Source organism: Bos mutus, chromosome 17, assembly GCF_027580195.1.
Source record: "Bos mutus isolate GX-2022 chromosome 17, NWIPB_WYAK_1.1, whole genome shotgun sequence".
Classification (NCBI taxonomy): domain Eukaryota; kingdom Metazoa; phylum Chordata; class Mammalia; order Artiodactyla; family Bovidae; genus Bos; species Bos mutus.
The window spans coordinates 67,326,164-67,343,364 of NC_091633.1; the positions used below are offsets into that span (position 1 = coordinate 67,326,164).

At 44.6% G+C, this 17,201-nt stretch overlaps 1 non-coding gene across 1 annotated transcript; it reads right to left on the reverse strand.

Annotated features, from left to right (window-relative positions):
* Positions 1-2,752: 2,752 nt before the first annotated feature.
* Positions 2,753-2,825, reverse strand: TRNAE-UUC (transfer RNA glutamic acid (anticodon UUC)). The gene has a single exon. It is a non-coding gene; the product is annotated as a tRNA-Glu (tRNA).
* Positions 2,826-17,201: the final 14,376 nt, after the last annotated feature.

Sequence of the window (17,201 nt, forward strand, 5' to 3'; positions counted from 1 at the left end):
TTTCCTATCCTGGACGTTTTACTTGTATGGAATGATAAAATATATGGTGCTTTGTGATCTAGTCTTATGTCATTGAAACATTCAGAGATTTTCCTTTTTAAAAAGATAGGCAAAAATAAATAAATAAATAAAGATCAGCTCCTTTAAATAAACCTCAGGCAAGATCCACCCTGGAAGGGAGAAATCATCAATCAGGCAGGAGGAACACTGAACGACGTTTTTAAGGCTATTTATATTTCACAGCAAATAGCAACACCATCACACAAATAAATGACTCTTACTGACGGGGAAGACACTTTTGTTGTTGTTGTTCAGTCGCTAAGTCACGTCCGGCTCTTTGTGATCCCATGGACTGCAGCATGACTGGCTTCCCTATCCTTTATCATCTCCCAGAATTTGTTCAAAGTCCTGTCCATTGAGTGAGTGATGCTATCTAACCATCTCATCCTCTGTCGTCCCCTTCTCCTTTTGCCTTCGGTCTTTCTCAGAATCAGAGTCTTTTCCAATGAGTCTGCTCTTCGCATCAGGTGGCCAAAGTATGGGAGCTTCAGCTTCAGCAATAGTCCTTCCAATGAATAATCAGGTTGATTTTCTTTTGGATTGACTGGTTTGATCTCCTTGCAGTCCAGGGGACTCTCAAGAGTCCTCCAGCACCACAATTTGAAAGTATCAATTCTTCAGCGCTCGGCCTTCTTCATGGACCAACTGGAAGACACTTCAGGCGAATGTAAAGCATCACGCTGTCCTCTGCCAAGACTGGCTCTCGTCTCTGGAGTCTGCAGATCCTCCAGCATACCCTGCCTGGAGCTTTGAGAAAGGCCTAAAATTGACTATATACCTTTTCATGAATAGGATGATGTGCAGTTTTTCAATAATGAATAAAGTTTCCTTCATCATATTAAAGAAACAAGTGTAAACCTTTATTACTAGCTTCATGAATCCCAAGATGCACATTTTCTCACATCTAAAGATTCTTTCAGTTGGGGTGTACCTTGTGGCAGTGGTGAAGAAGCTGTCTTTGCTGGCACAAGCACAAACCTGTCACAGCTGTTCATGGGGCATCTCAATTGAGAGGTGTGCCTGGTTGTCACCACCTATGCTGAGTCCCCAGGCCACTTACAATGTCTTCAGAAATTCCCTCTATGATTTGACAGTAGCATTCTACATAACCATGGCTCCCGACCACACAGAGGATGACGTTACATGAAGAAACACAGATATTGTTGATTGAGGATTAAAAAGTGATTCAGAAGACTCTGTAGGCAAAAAAGTTTTAGGAACACGCTAACCTGCTATTTTTCTTTTTATATACGCACAAGAATAACGTGACTTTTTAAAGAAATCTGGGTCTGAGTATGTCTAAAGGAGCATTTCCAAACCGATTTTTTTAAGCTTGTGTCAGAGTTTAATTAGCAGGTATTTGTTTCTTTCTTAATGGTACATAAAATAATGATACATTTTACAATCTGAAATTGTTTCATAAATTCCATCTGTTCCTGTTGTGTTAGCCCATTCCATTCCATATCTTTTTGAACGAGAGGAGAGTTTGAGAAACGGACCGAGTTCTTGGCCAGCCAGCGGGGCTAGAAGAATGAGTCTTACGTAGGAACTTTGCAGGTGGCTTCTCATGCCCCCGTGCTTGTACACAGAACAACAACAAAAATCCTGCTAGAGACATGCAAGCCAGGATGCACAAGATCCAAGTGGGCTTTTAGTTTTCAGAGTGCTGGCCGGCAGCCTGGAGACGCTCTATAAGCTCCCGGAATCCTCCAGAGGATTGCAGAAGTCCATAAACTACAGGCTGACATCATCCTTGTCTGGGCAAAGACAGGCCAGCCGCCACCCAAGCACAGCCTTTCAGAATCTCTAATGAATTAATCACCGTAAAGCAGAGCGGGAGAGGAACCAGCTCACGCTGACACCCCTCCTCAGCCCAGCTTCCACCTCCCAGCCACCAATTAACTTTACAGTCGCATCTGCCTCTCCTGCCAAGCTCTCCCATGAAGGAATTTATCACCTTCTGTTCTGCTTTTCTTCCTAAATGTGATTCAGAAACCAACAGTATCATTTAAAAAGGCACTTTCAGCCAATCCAATTATGCTCCCAAGCACCTTTCCATGGAATGAGAGAGCTCTTCTGAGTTTCCTTTTGTGGCCTTATTAACGATGCTGGCGCAGAAGCTCACTGCTAACTGGGGCCAAGGATAATAAGAAACACTTGTTCTGTGCTGGGCAGTGTTCTGAGGGCTTCGTACATGTTACCTCATCTAATTCTCACTAGAATCCTGTGAGGCAAGGACACATGTCATGGATGAGGAAACCGAGGCACCCAGCTCCAGACAGAAGAGATGAGGGTTGAGCCCAAGCAAGGGGCCCCAGAGTCCATGCTTCTTCTTTTTCTGTTTTTGGCTGTGCCTTGTGGCATGTGCCCTGTACGGTTTGATTTGCCACATAATAACATTCTAATGCGGGGAAGGCGATGGCACCCCACTCCAGTACTCTTGCCTGGAAAATCATGGACGGAGGAGCCTGGTAGGCTGCAGTCCATGGGGTCGCTAGAGTTGGACACGACTGAGCGACTCCACTTTCACTTTCCACTTTCATGCATTGGAGAAGGAAATGGCAACCCACTCCAGTGTTCTTCCCTGGAGAATCCTAGGGACAGGGGAGCCTGATGGGCTGCAGTCACGAAGAGTCAGACACGACTGAGCGACTTCCCTTTCCCTTTCCCTTTGTGGCATGTGGGATCTTAGTTCCCTGGGCAGGGATCAAACCTGTGCCCCCTGCATTGAAAGTGCAGAGTCTTAGCCACTGGACCGCCAGGGAAGTCCCCAGAGTCCAGACTTGTGAAACATAATCAAATTCTCTTTGTCTTTTTGTCAGCAAAGAATGGGAAGCTTTGCTGGTCCTGTGGTTTTCACACCTTTAAAATCTGTCTTCCTTAGAACTCAATATATAAAGGACACCACCAGGGATGCCCTGCTTGAGAGAGAGGCAAGGCCCTGTAGGCACTGGCCCAGTCTGGCCTGCGTCCAACCCCTGAGGTGGCCTGGGGCATTTCCTGGGACCCCAGGGCTTCTGGAAAACCTCGATCTCAAGGCCTCTATTATAGACAAGTTACCCAAGATCTCAGGGGAGACACTCCCTGCCCCAGGCGGCGAAGCGTGTCTCAGGCAGACGGTGGGCCAGCCCTGCGCTCCTGCCGGGCTCCCGGCTTGCTGCCCCCCCCCGGGTGAGCTGCCTCCGCATGTCAGTTAGCGCTGGCCTTCCTGCACTTTATATGAGGACAGATGTGCTCATCGCGTAGAGTTCAAGTGTGAGCAATGCGGTCATCCTGCTCCTACTTAGCAATCCTTTCTCTGGAAAGATCTGGGGCAGATGCTCAGAGACTTAAACATGACCTCCCAGACAGCAGTGGCGGGCTTGCAGGGCAGTACCCCAGAGAAGGGCAGTACCCCAGAGCAGAGCGGTACCCCAGAGCAGGCCAGCAGGATAACTCTGCTCTGGACTTCATCTCAATTGGTCTTATCTTCAGCAAATATTTTTTTTAGAATAAGTGGTTTGTGTGTTTTTTTTTTTCTTAAGATTTTTTGATGTGGACCATTTTTCTAAAGTCTTTATTGAATTCGTACAGTCCTTTTTGTGGCCACAAGGCGTGTGTGATCTTAGCTCCCTGATCAGGGATCAGACCTGCTCTCCTTGAAGTAGAAGGCGAAGAAGTCTTAACCACTGGACCGCCAGGGAAGTCCCTTCAAGGGAATTTCTTGTCTGGCTGTTACTATTATTTCATCCCAGATTTTGTTTGGAAGTCTAGCCTTCTGACCTATCCCTGCTGCTGCTGCTGCTGCTGCTAAGTCACTTCAGTCGTGTCCAACTCTGTGCGACCCCATAGATGGCAGCCCACCAGGCTCCCCTGTCCCTGGGATTCTCCAGGCAAGAACACTGGAGTGGGTGACCTGTCCCTAATAAGATGCTAATACTGCAGTCACTTCAGTCATATCTGACTCTTTGTGACCCCATGGACTGTAGCCCGTCAGGCTCCTCTGTCCGTGGGATTCTCTACGCAAGAGTACTGGAGTGGGTTGCCAGGGGATCATCCCAACCCGGGGATCACACGCTTGTGTCTCACGTCTCCTGCATTGGCAGGTGGGCTCTTTACCACTAGTGCCACCTGCGAAGTCCCTAGTAAGATCGGGGACAGAAATCCAAAACCACCAGAGACACTGTGAAGGACTCATTCACGTTGATAGTATCTCCTTTTCTGGGAGTATAAATCCTCAACTTCTTCTGTATGGATCACTTTGTATTTGCAGAGAGCCCACAAAGCATCATTGTTTGTGAAAGCGTTGCTGCTTGAAAATGAATCTGTGTCCTTTCCTTGAAAATAAATCTGGTCCTTCCTTCACAGCAGGCACTATCAAGACCTTTCCCTAGGGCTCAATCCAGACAGATGGAATCATTGGCCATGAAGTAATAGTAACACACAATTACCTCTCTGTATTTTTAAGTTCATAGAGGAATGATTCTTTGATTGCAACACTTTCTTTTGTGTTAACTGAACATTTGCCACCTGACCTGGTCGTATAACAATTTTTTCAGAACTCTGATCATGTGCATAAAAAATGCAGCCCTGTACCCCTTTCTGGCTTTCTCTGATACTGTTTCAATAACTTCGGGAGTATAATACATTTACATGAGTGAGTGAAAGGTGTTCAGTTGTGTCCGACTCTTTGCAAAGCCATGGAATGTAGCCTCCCAGGCTCTGCTGTCCATGGAATTCTCCACCCAAGAATACTGGAGTGGGTAGCCATTCCCTTCTCCAGTGGATCTTCCTGATCCAGGGATGGAACTCTGGTTTCCCGCATCGTGTAGGATAGAATTTAAAAGAAAAAAAAGAAATTCAGTTTTTGCTCCATACAGATTTTGAAAGTTATATTTTCCTCTCTGTGAATAGATACATTATGTTTGCTGCTGCTGCTTTTGCTAAGTCGCTTCAGTCGTGTCCGACTCTTTAGTCGGATGCAATTACAGTATTACCTTCTGCAAATTCAGGCATCTTCAGATATGTCTGTCTTCATCTTTTTTATCCTTGGCCAAATTATTTACACTCACACTTAATTCTCCCTGGAAAGAATGCCGTATTAATCATTAAGAAATATGAATTCCCTCTCATTCTGGCTTGAGATTGGGGAGCTTTGAGCCATAACTTGGAAAATTGTGGGCAAAGTGAGCTGCTCAGTTTTGAAAGACATGATCATGTAGGAGGACAATCCCTCGACTTCATGTCGAGGTGGTTGTCTTCTTGGCCCTCGCTCAAACCTTGAGTCAGTAGTCTGGAGCTGAAAACAGCAGTGAGTAAACATTTTTTGTCTGGATGCAACCAAGTGTAAAAGGAAAAAAAAATACCATCCTTCATAAGATATTCTACTAACAATAAATACTATTAGAATTGCCTCATTTCTTCCAATCATTCTTAATGCAATGCCTCTTAAGTGGAGCATTTTCAAAATACAGATGTACAGTTTCCACTTAAGACCTACTAGGTCAGAATCTTTGGGGATGTGACCAAGCAGTGTGTCAAAAAACTTCACAATATTTTTTTTCTTTTTTTTGCTCTGCCTACCTAATTGGCTAAGAATGACTTTTTTCAAATGGTTTATTTTTGTATTGTAATTTTAAAATTTTGCAATGTACAACATGGTGACTATAACACTGCTATGTGATACATAGAAAAACTGTTCAGAGAATAAATCCCAAGTTATCACAAGGAGAAATGTTTCCCTTTCTGCTCATTTCTTTCAATTGTATCTATATGAGAAGATGGATGTTAGCCAAACCTATGGTGGTAATCGTTTTGCAATATATGTAAATCAAACCATCATGCTGTAAGCCTTAAACTTCATATGGTAATGCATGACAATTTATTTCTCAATAAAACTGGAAAAAGTTTAAAGCCAAATTTAAAGTTCCAAGAGGAATGTTTTACAATGTTTTATTGATTTCACTAATGGCAAAATTAATTTGGCTGGTTAAAATGGCACAATTCCAAAGGATGATTTGAAGGGTAAAGTTGACAGCAAATGATACTTGAGGGAAGGCAGATGAAAAGTTGGGGGACTTCACTAAGTTTCAGTTTGAAGGCAGCACTGTCGGTGGGGGTTAAAAACTCTTACCACCTACTGCTGGCTGTGTGCGGTGACTTGGTCCCAAGCCAGCAGCAGACAGGTGGAGAGGTCTCTCCATCACCAGATACTGACATGGCCGGGTCACCAGCGGCAGTCTTGAGTGTGGAGGCCAAGCCCTGGGCGGGCTCAGCAGGGCCTCTGCCCCGTGGGAGGGCCTCTCTCCTGGGAGGACCTCTGAAGCCTTGGGGCCTGCCAACTGTCCATGGTGTGGGCCTCCCAAAGCTGCTGTCCCCAGAGTATCAGTGGTGCAAGGATGAGAAGTGGTTCAACAAAGTATAAAAGGTAGGCTGGGCTGTACCAAATGGAGGGTAATATATTGTAATTTCATGTCTATGAAGTCATTTCACACAAAGAGCATTTTCTCCTGGGGGAAACGATACCCTTTCAAAATGGCAACGCCTAAAATAAGAAGGACTCACAATAGGCTAAATTTACTTTGAGGTATGGTTTTCTTTAACCATAGATGCAGAGGCCCATCGTGAGTAGCTTGTAAAATCCACCACCGTGAGCATTCATGCATTGGCTCTGCTGATCGTATAAATACATAGTAATGCACTGCCTCTCCAGGGGCAGGCTGCAGCCTGACGTTTGCACAGCCAGCAGAAACAATTTCTTGCAGGAGATAGACTTCCATTGTTTAGCAGTATGCCTTCCAAGGGGGCTGCACCCTCAGCCACACACGGCGTGGCTGCCCTCCGCCTGGCTGCCTCCCTTCAAATTAATGGGCAGCTAGCAGATAATCAATGCCTTTTTACAAGATGGCAGAGGAGATTCTGTAGGTCTCTGTATTGGGAATATTTATCATGTGAGGCAGACATGAGCATTAAAAAAAAATGTTGGTTTTTCTTGATTATCAAAGTAAATCATGTTCAATACAGAAATGTTGAAAAATAGGAAACCTTGAAAAAGAAAAGAATCATTTTTAATCCATTTGAAGATAGCCATTCAAATATTTTAGTGTACTCTGCAGCCTCTTACAGAGCTAGCGTCACAGCCTGTACTCAGTTGGTAGCCTGCCTGCTGTCTCATCTAATAGAATACTGTGCGTGCTGAATGCTTGTGTGTGAAAGTGGCTCAGACGTGTCTGACTCTTTGTGACCCCATGGATATCAGCCCATGGAATTCTCCAGGCCAGAGTACTGGAGTGGGGAGCCTTTCCCTTCTCCAGGGGGTCTTCCTAATCCAGGATTCGAACTGGGGTCTCTGCATCACAGGCAGATTCTTTACCGGCTAAGCTATAAGCTCAATATAAGCTATAAGCTCCTTTTTTTGTGTGATGATGAAAGATTTTTCAGTGAATCGCCTATGTAATTTTTAGTCTACTTTCTGATTATTTCTTTCAGGTAGATTCCTAGAAGTGGAATTTCTAGATCAAAGGATAGAAATGAACATCATGGCATTTAAACAAATGTTTTCTGGGTAAATTGGAAGACACACCATTGTGATAACTGGTTGTGTGCAGTGGTTTATGGATCAGGGAAAAAACACCTGTCATCAGTTTTTCTCATTCAACACTTTTTTGACATTGGGTTAGGGTTAGGTTGGGCTTCCCTCATAGCTCAATTGGTAAAGAATCCTGCAGTGCAGGAGACCCGGGTTCAATTCCTGGGTCAGGAAGATCCCCTGGAGAAGGAAATGCAACCCACTCCAGGATTCTTGCCTGGAAAATCCCATGGACAGAGGAGCCTGACAGGCTACAGTCCGTGGGGTTGCAAGAGTCAGACACGACCTAGCAACCAAATGACTACTACGAGGGTTAGGTTAGGGTTAGGCTTAGGGGCTTCCCAAGTGGCTCTAGTGGAAAAGAACCTGCCTGTCGATGCAGGAGACATGAGATGTGGGTTCGACCCCTGGGATGGGAAAATCCCCTGGGGGAAGGCATGGCAACCCACTCCAGTATTCTTACCTGGAGGATCCCCATTGACAGACTCTACAGTCCTTAGGGTCACAGAGTCAGACACAACTGAAGTGACTTAGTGCGCACAGCACAGGGGGGTTGCTGCTTCCTCTAGGGGAGAGCTGACCGAGTGACAGGACCCAACTAGCTTCCTTTAAGGCTGCAGACTTCTCATCCCATCAACAAGATCTCTTGCTGTATGCGTTCTAGTAGGATTCAAAATGAGTCTGGCCATGACTGGAGGGTGAAAGAAGAAAGTATTTGCATCTTTATCCCCTTGTCTGCTTCTTGAAGAATTGCTATGGGTTGGCTGCATCCTTTTTAAAAATTTTATCTGCAGTCTTTAAACTCTGATAATAATAATAAAAAAAAAACACATACCATTTTCCTTTCTAACCATTTGTAGTTGTAAAATTCAGTGATATTAAGTGCGTTCACACTATACCGTCACTATTATATATTTCAAGAACTTGTTCATCAAACACAAATTCCATACTCATTAAGCAATAACTCTTCATCATACCCTCCCCCTGGTAACCTTTATTCTACTTTTCATATCAATGAATTTGCTTCCTTTAGGTAAGTCTTAGAAGGGGAATCATCCAGTGTTTGTCCTTTTGTGTCTGGCTTATCTCACACTCTCACGCAGCAAAATGTCTTCAAGGTTCATGCCTGCCACAGCATGTACTGGAATTTCATTCCTTTTTTAAAGTTGAATAGTATTCCACTGTCTGGCTATCCCGCGTTTTATTGACCCGCTCATCTGTTGTTGGGCATGTGAGTTGTTTCTGCCTTTTGGCTGCAGTGAATCATGCTGCTGTGGGCATGGCTGTGCACGGCGTGCATCCTTTCTGAAGGCTACAGATCCTGTCTGGCGGTCCTGTCCACAGAGCTACCCCCTGTTCCAGGAACACTCTCTATTCTTCACCCTCTAGGATCCCTGCTGTTGCTAGACTTGGGTTCTGCATCACGTCTGGTGGGCTTCCCTACACCCTACTCATGTTTTGGTAATTCTTCTCTTTATTAATTTTTCTTCAAATTACTCAGCTTGAGTGTGACATCTATTCCCTGCCAGATTTGACTTGCACTAAATGTGGAACTGAACTGAAATGTGGAAAATTCTGAAAGAGATGGGCATACCAGACCACCTGACCTGCCTCTTGAGAAATCTGTATGCAGGTCAGGAAGCAACAGTTAGAACTGGACATGGAACAATAGACTCGTTCCAAATAGGAAAAGATGTACATCAAGGCTGTATACTGTCACCCTGCTTATTTAACTTTTTTAACTTAAGCATGATGCAGAGTACATCATGAGAAACGCTGGGCTGGAAGAAGCACAAGCTGAAATCAAGATTGCCAGGAGAAATATCAATAACCTCAGATATGCAGATGACACCACCCTTATGGCAGAAAGTGAAGAACTAAAGAGCCTCTTGATGAATGTGAAAGAGAGTGAAAAAGTTGGCTTAAAGCTCCACATTCAGAAAAAGAAGATCATGGCATCCAGTCCCATCACTTCATGGCAAATGGATGGGGAAACAGTGGAAACAGTGGCTAAAGAACCACACTGGAGCTAAAGAACCAATACTTTGGCCACCTGATGCAAAGAGCCGACTCATTAGAAAAGACTCTGATGCTGAGAAAGGTTGAGGGCAAGAGAAGAAGGGGATGATAGAGGATGAGATGGTTGGATGGCATCACCGACTCAATGGACATGAGTTTGAGTGGGTTCCAAGAGATAGACTTTATTTTTCTGGGCTCCAAAATCACTGCAGATGGCGATTGCAGCAATGAAATTAAAAGACGCTTACTCCTTGGAAGGAAAGTTATGAACAACCTAGACAGCATATTAAAAAGCAGAGATATTACTTTGCCAACAAAGGTCCATTTAGTCAAGGCTATGGTTTTTCCAGTGGTCCTTTATGGATGTGAGTGGGACTATAAAGAAAGCTGAGTGCCAAAGAATTGATGCTTTTGAACTGTGGTGTTGGAGAAGACTCTTGAGAGTCCCTTGGACTGCAAGGAGATCCAACCAGTCCATCCGAAAGGAGATCAGTCCTGGGTTTCCATTGGAAGGACTGATGTTGAGGCTGAAACTCCAATACTTTGGCCACCTGATGCGAAGAGCTGAATCATTGGAAAAGACCCTGATGCTGGGAGGGATTGGGGGCAGGAGGAGAAGGGGACAACAGAGGATGAGATGGTTGGATGGCATCATTGACTCGATGGACATGGGTTTGGGTGGACTCCGAGGGTTGGTGATGGACAGGGAGGCCTGGCATGCTGCAGTCCATGGGGTCGCAAAGAGTCAGACACGACTAAGCGACTGAACTGAACTGAAACTTTTACTACAAACTGTCTCCACTTTAGTTCTGAAACAACTGAATACCTCTCAAAGAATACCTGGGCCTATGGCTACTAGCTACTGACAAGTCCCTGGACATTTAAAACTGCACAGATGACCACGCTCCACTCCACTTTGGTTGATTCAAAAAAAACCTAGTTCTTGTTGTTCAGTCACAAAGTCGTGCCCAACTCTGTGACCCCATAAACTGCAGCACACCAGGCTTCCCTGTCTTTCACTATCTCCTGGAACCTCCTCAAAATCATGTCCATTGAGTCAGTGATGCCATCCAACCATCTCATCCTCTGTCATCCCCTTCTTCTCTTGCCCTCAACCTTTCTCAGCATCAGAGTCTTTTCTAATGAGTCGGCTCTTCGCATCAGGTGGCCAAAGTATCGCTTCTTGAGCTCCAGGATCGGAGAAGGCAATGGCACCCCACTCCAGTACTCTTGCCTAGAAAATCCCATGGATGGAGGAGCCCGGTAGGCTGCAGTCCATGGGGTCCCTAGAGTCGGACACGACTGAGCGACTTCACTTTCACTTTTCACTTTCATACATTGGAGAAGGAAATGGCAACCCACTCCAGTGTTCTTGCCTGGAGAATCCCAGGGATGGCGGAGCCTGGTGTGCTGCCATCTATGGGGTCTCACAGAGTTGGACACAACCGAAGCGACTTAGCAGCAGCAGCAGCAGCTCCAGCATCTGTCCTTCCAATGAATATTCAGGACTGATTTCCTTTAGGATTGACTGGTTTCATCTCTTTGCAGTCCAAGGGACTCTCAAAAGACTTCTCCAGAACCACAGTTTGAAAGCATCAATTCTTCAGTGCTCAGCCTTCTTTATGGTCCAACTCTCATATCCATACATGACTACTGAACAAACTATCACTTTGACCAGATGGACCCTTGTCAGCAAAGTGATGTCTCTGTTTTTTTAATATGCTGTCTAGGTTTGTCATAGCTTCTCTTCCAAGGAGCAAGTGTCTTTTAATTTTGTGGCTGCAGTCACCATCTGCAGTGATTTGGGGCCCAGGAAAATAAAATCTGTCACTGTTTCCACTTTTCCCCCATCTATTTGCCATGAAGTGATGGGACTGAATGCCATGATCTTTATTTTGTGAATGTTGAGTTTTAAGCCAGCTTTTCCCACTTTCCTCTTTCACCTTCATCAAGAGTCTCTTTAGTTCCTCTTCACTTTCTGCCATTAAAGTGACATCATCTGCATATCCAAGGTTGTTGATATTTCTCATGGCAATCTTGATTCCAGCTTGTGATTCATCCAGACTGGCACTTTGCATGATGTACTCTCTACAGAAGTTAAATAAGCAGGATGACAATATACAGCCTTGTTGTACTCCTTTTCCAATTCTGAATCAGTCCATTGTTCCATATCCGGTTCTAATTGTTGCTTCTTGACCTGCATACAGATTTCTCAGGAGGCAGGTAAGGTGGCCTGGTATTCCCATCTTTGAGAATTTTCCACAGTTTGTTGTAATCCACATAGTCAAAGGCTTTGGCATAGTCAATGAAACAGAAGTAGAAAACCTTAATTTTAAAGAAGTATCCCAGTGATTCTAATGCTGTTGGTCCAAAGTCCAACACACACCTCTGGCAACTGGATCTCTTGTTTGCAGCCCTGAACCAGTGCAGTTCTAGGTCCACTTTAGGAATTTGGACCGACATTTTTTACCTAAAATAACTAAAGTATACTGAAATGAAGATATTTGAAAATAAATCACATTTCATTCACATGCACTTTTCTAAATTAACTTTGCTTTGTATTGGGTTGCCTTCCAAATGATCAGCTTTTTAGGAAGGGAGAACAGGGAATGATTTTCATACCAAGAAATTATCTTCCAAGCTGGCAGCATCTTGTCCATTTATCTCCAGGCACAGTCTTTTTGCACCCTAACCTTGTTATGTTCGAGATACTACAGCAGTCATAAAAGGCTAAGATTGAGAAGCTACCAGCAGGAAACCATCATACTTCCAAAAGTTGCTGAATTTGCAATAGTTCTTGTACTATATTTTCTGAGGTATACCAATCCAGCTGTCCTGAAATGTAACATTAAAAGCCACATGAGACAGCTATTAATACAATAGCATTACCAGCTTGCCTTGTCCCTCCAGGCAGACAATGGCTGCAAATTTAAGTGGTGTTCAGAGAGAAGTGGGGAGTGAAAGGCAGCTAAGAAAAATAGGCCTTATCCTCCCCAATACTGTGCCAAAGAAAACTATAAATTCAGAGTATTAGACGTTATGATATATTCTTTGCTTATCATCTCATTTTTATTCTCAGTCCTTTGGGGTGATAGTTTCAGGCAATTCATTTAATTTCCCTTGTTTTCAATTTCTTCATCTACAAAAAGGAGAGAAAATGTATTTTGCTGCCCTAGAGAGCATCCAAGATCTCAGCAAATTAAAAACGATTTAGTTTGTGAGTTCCATATCACTAATGAGGAAATGTGATGCTGCTGCTGCTGCTGCTAAGTCGCTTCAGTTGTGTCCGACTCTGTGCGACCCCATAGACGGCAGCTCACCAGGCTCCCCGTTCCTGGGATTCTCCAGGCAAGAACAATGGAGTGGGTTGCCATTTCCTTCTCCAGTGCATGAAAGTGAAAAGTGAAAGTGAAGTCGCTCAGTCGTGTCCAACTCTTAACGACCCCATGGACTGCGGCCCACCAGGCTCCTCCGTCCATGGGATTCTCCAGGCAAGAGGACTGGAGTGGAATGTGGTGCAGGAGAGTTCAAATGACAACTCTGAATTCACACTGCTGTGTAACAGCAGGGTTAAGCTTCAAATTCAGGTCTCCTGAATGTTTTTGTGTTGTTCTTGTTTGTTTTTGATATCCAAATTCATTTTTTTTATAATGGGTAGTTATTATATTTACAATAAAACTATTTATAATAGTGTTTCAGAACTAGAGTGCTGATTGAACTTTATGTTGATATAAACAATGTACAAGGATCTCTCTACAGGAGGGCCTTCCCCTTGATCCTACCCAGATAATCACTTTTTGTTTGTTTTGTATTGTTTATCGATGTATGAAAGTAAATTTCAGCTCTATTTTATTAAAGAAATTTGGTCTCAAAGTTAAATGCCTGATTTCTTTTGCCTAAATGAATACAGGATCAATTCTTTTTCTGCCCAAATTGATCCCTTTTAAAAAGCATGATCTAGAGAAGGGACAGAGGAAATCTATAAGGATGATGTGGTGAAGCTTTTGGCAAACTTAAGAGCCTTTTTAAGTTCAGAAACTTGATGGTAAGACTTTCTGGTTCTTATCTTAGTAGATGGGCTAAAATGAAACCAGCCAGAGGTTCAGAGGGATATAATTAGGTATAAGATAGAAGGAAAACAAGAGAGAAAGCAAGCAAAGAAGAACGGATGTTGTGAGCACTAGCTTTCCCTGGGGCTGGTGAGACAGCAGGGGTGTGGCTAACGAGGTGAGTACAGCCAGTCAACCCCGAGGTTTTAAAAGATGAAATACTTCCATCCTGAAGTGAGCTGGACAGGAGCGAGGTGCAAGGGAGGTGTGAAAAACACCGGGGCAGCCCTGTGGCATTTGGTTCAGGTCAGACACCAAAAATATCAGTAGCCCGCAGTCCTGAGCACAGCACAGGCCGCCGGATGCGAACACTCCACAGGGCTGGAAAGCACCCCTTCTGGGGACTGACGACTTTCCCCAAATTTACCTGCAAACCTTTTTTCCCCTTCATCTTTTTTTTTTTAATTTTAATTTTTTGGTCATGACATGAAGCATATGTGATCTTAGTTCCTCAGCCGGGGATCAAACCCACATCCCTCGCTTTGGAAGTGCAGGGTCTTAACCAACGGACCAGCAGAGACGTTCTCCCACCTTCTTCGTTGTTGGATTTTTTTTTTTCTTCTTCTTTTTTTGCTGTTGTTCATCATGGTGTTTTGTGGAGGTTTTTCGCATCAATTTTTATTTTTATTTATTTAGTGGCCACATCTGGCAGCATTCAGGATCTTAGTTCCCAACCAGGAATTGAACTTCTGCCCCTTGCAGTGGGAACACAGTCCTAACCACTGGACCGCCAGGGAAGTCCGTCCCCTTCATCTTTAAGATAAGACTTGAATCACTAAGTTTCCTTCCTTAACTTAAAAACCAACAACCCTCATTTCCTAAGCATCTTTCTAGATTCTGCTAGAGGCTGCCCTATAACTGAGTCGGTTGCTTTCCTAATACCCTGAGTATGAACTGTTGATAAATTGAGATTCTAATGTTTAATATTTCAGTGTGATAACATTTGGAAAAAATCTTATTTGTCTTTTGAAGAACTTGATCTTAAACTACGATCATGATCATGATAGCAAGTTGCTTTTTTGAACCAGAAGTGATTTAAAAAATAGATAACTTCATTTTCAGCACATAACATACAGCTTCTGTTTATGTCAAAATCAGAAATTGGTTTCTACTGGGGGAGGAACAAAACCTTCCCTTTCACAGCAGGCAGTGGTTTAAGAAAGTGTTCTGCAGATTTTCCCAAAGCAAAAACCATACTTTCACTTCTGCAGTGTGCACAGCACCGAGCCGTCACTGAATTTGCAGTAATTTTCAAATGTGCCACACCCTGGCATCGAGTTAACAACTGGAGTCATTGGCACAGACAGAAATCAGATCTCGTTTTTGGCAGTAGGGAACAAATGAAATACAGCAATTAGGGTTGGGACAGCTTCCCAGAAGCCAGGCGACGACTTTCACTGCAGCGTCACTGGCAGTTTCATTTCCTAAGGGTTTGGGGCTGACTGGACACCACCGTGAGTCCCCTGTGGCCAGGAACACCTGAAGCAAGAAATAAACATTCCTTATGAGCTAAGTTGCTTCAGTTCAGTTCAGTTCAGTTGCTCAGTCATGTCCGACTCTTTGCTACCCCATGAATCGCAGCACGCCAGGCCTCCCTGTCCATCACCAACTCCCGAACTTCACTGACACTCACGTCCATCAAGTCAGTGATGCCATCCAGCCATCTCATCCTCTGTCGTCCCCTTCTTCTCCTGCCCCCAATCCCTCCCAGCATCAGAGTCTTTTCCAATGAGTCAACTCTTCGCATGAGGTGGCCAAAGTATTGGAGTTTCAGCTTTAGCATCAGTCCTTCCAAAGTAATCCCAGGGCTGATCTCCTTCAGAATGGACTGGTTGGATCTCCTTGCAGTCCAAGGGACTCTCAAGAGTCTTTTCCAACACCACAATTCAAAAGCATCAATTCTTCAGCGCTCAGCTTTCTTCACAGTCCAACTCTCACATCCATACATGACCACAGGGAAAACCATAGCCTTGACTAGACGGACCTTTGTTGGCAAAGTAATGTCTCTGCTTTTGAATATGCTATCTAGGTTGGTCATAACTTTTAATTTCATGGCTGCAGTCACCATCTGCAGTGATTTTGGAGCCCAAATAATAAAGTCTGACACTGTTTCCACTGTTTCTCCATCTATTTCCCATGAAGTTGCTTCAGTCGTGGCCAACTCTTTGCAGCCCTATAGACCATAGCCCGCCAGGCTCCTCTGTCCATGGGATTTTCCAGGCTAAAATCCTGGAGTGGGTTGCCATTTCCTCCTCCAGGGGATCTTCCCAACCCAGGGATCGAACCTGGGTCTCTTGCAACTCCTGCATTGACGGGCAGGTTCTTTACCAGTAGCACCACCCAGGAAGCCCAATGTTCCTTATACTCACTCAAGTAAACTTAGCTCCTTTCATCTTCTTTCTTTAAAGGAATGTCATTTTGATTATAGCAGGGAGTAAATGGCTAGTAGAGTAAAAGTGTGTCTGTGTTGACAGGTTCCAGGGTCAGGAGGTGATAGTCCCAACGGCCAGAACCTGCCCCCTCCATTGTACAGAGGATGTTTGATGCTGGGTTTACTGTGTTGTGTCAGGACAGGGGTCTTGTTGAGAACATGGGGTAAGACTCTATCCTGGGGGATAAAGAGAGGACTTTTCTTGGCATGGGTGGGGAGGGGAATTGGTCATTGCCAGGGAAGGAGGCTGGTCCTCAGGAAGGAGCCAGAAGTGGGAGGACAGCGTGGACAGACAGGAAGGGCAGCCCCTTCTTCTCATGAGACATATTGAGACATATTCAGACATTTAGGTGTATTCTGCAGCCCCGCCCCTCTGGGGGAAGGAGTGAGGTGGCTTCCACTGCAGGGGCCACCTGGGCGCGGGTGGCAAGGCTTGTTCTGGGAGCCAGCAGATCCTGAATCACTCTCTGCAGCTTCCATTTAGGCTTAATTTTAGCTCACTCATGGCCGTGGCTGTAAGAAATTACAGATAGCTTCGCGTGTCTTCTGGGTCAAGGGGGAGTTGTACATGATGAGGGCGTGCTCTGGTCTCAAGTGGGACGGTCCCAAAGGGCTGGCGAGTGTGGGAAGGAGAAGGTGGCATACGGGCACCAGCTCCAGTGGCACTTTTTCCTCTGCTGCCCACCTTGGAAGTAGTTTATCCCAGAGTTACGCATAGGACTCTTGAGTCAGACTTTGTGGATTTATGTCTTCCTCTGTCATTCAATGGTCGTGACCTTGGGCAGGTTAGCTGCTCTGGGCCTCAATTTCATTGTCTATGAAAGGGGCATGCAACAGGTTAGTTGTAAGGATTAAATGAGCTTATTGGATAACGTGTAAATGCTACTTCAGTGTTCACTTTTCTTTTAAGGATGCTGGTGGATTTCCTAACAACAGGGTCCTCAGGATCGCGGGTGAAATGAGCAAGCGCCTGCAGAAGGCAAGACCGAGGAGAAAAGGAGGCTGGAAAGACGAG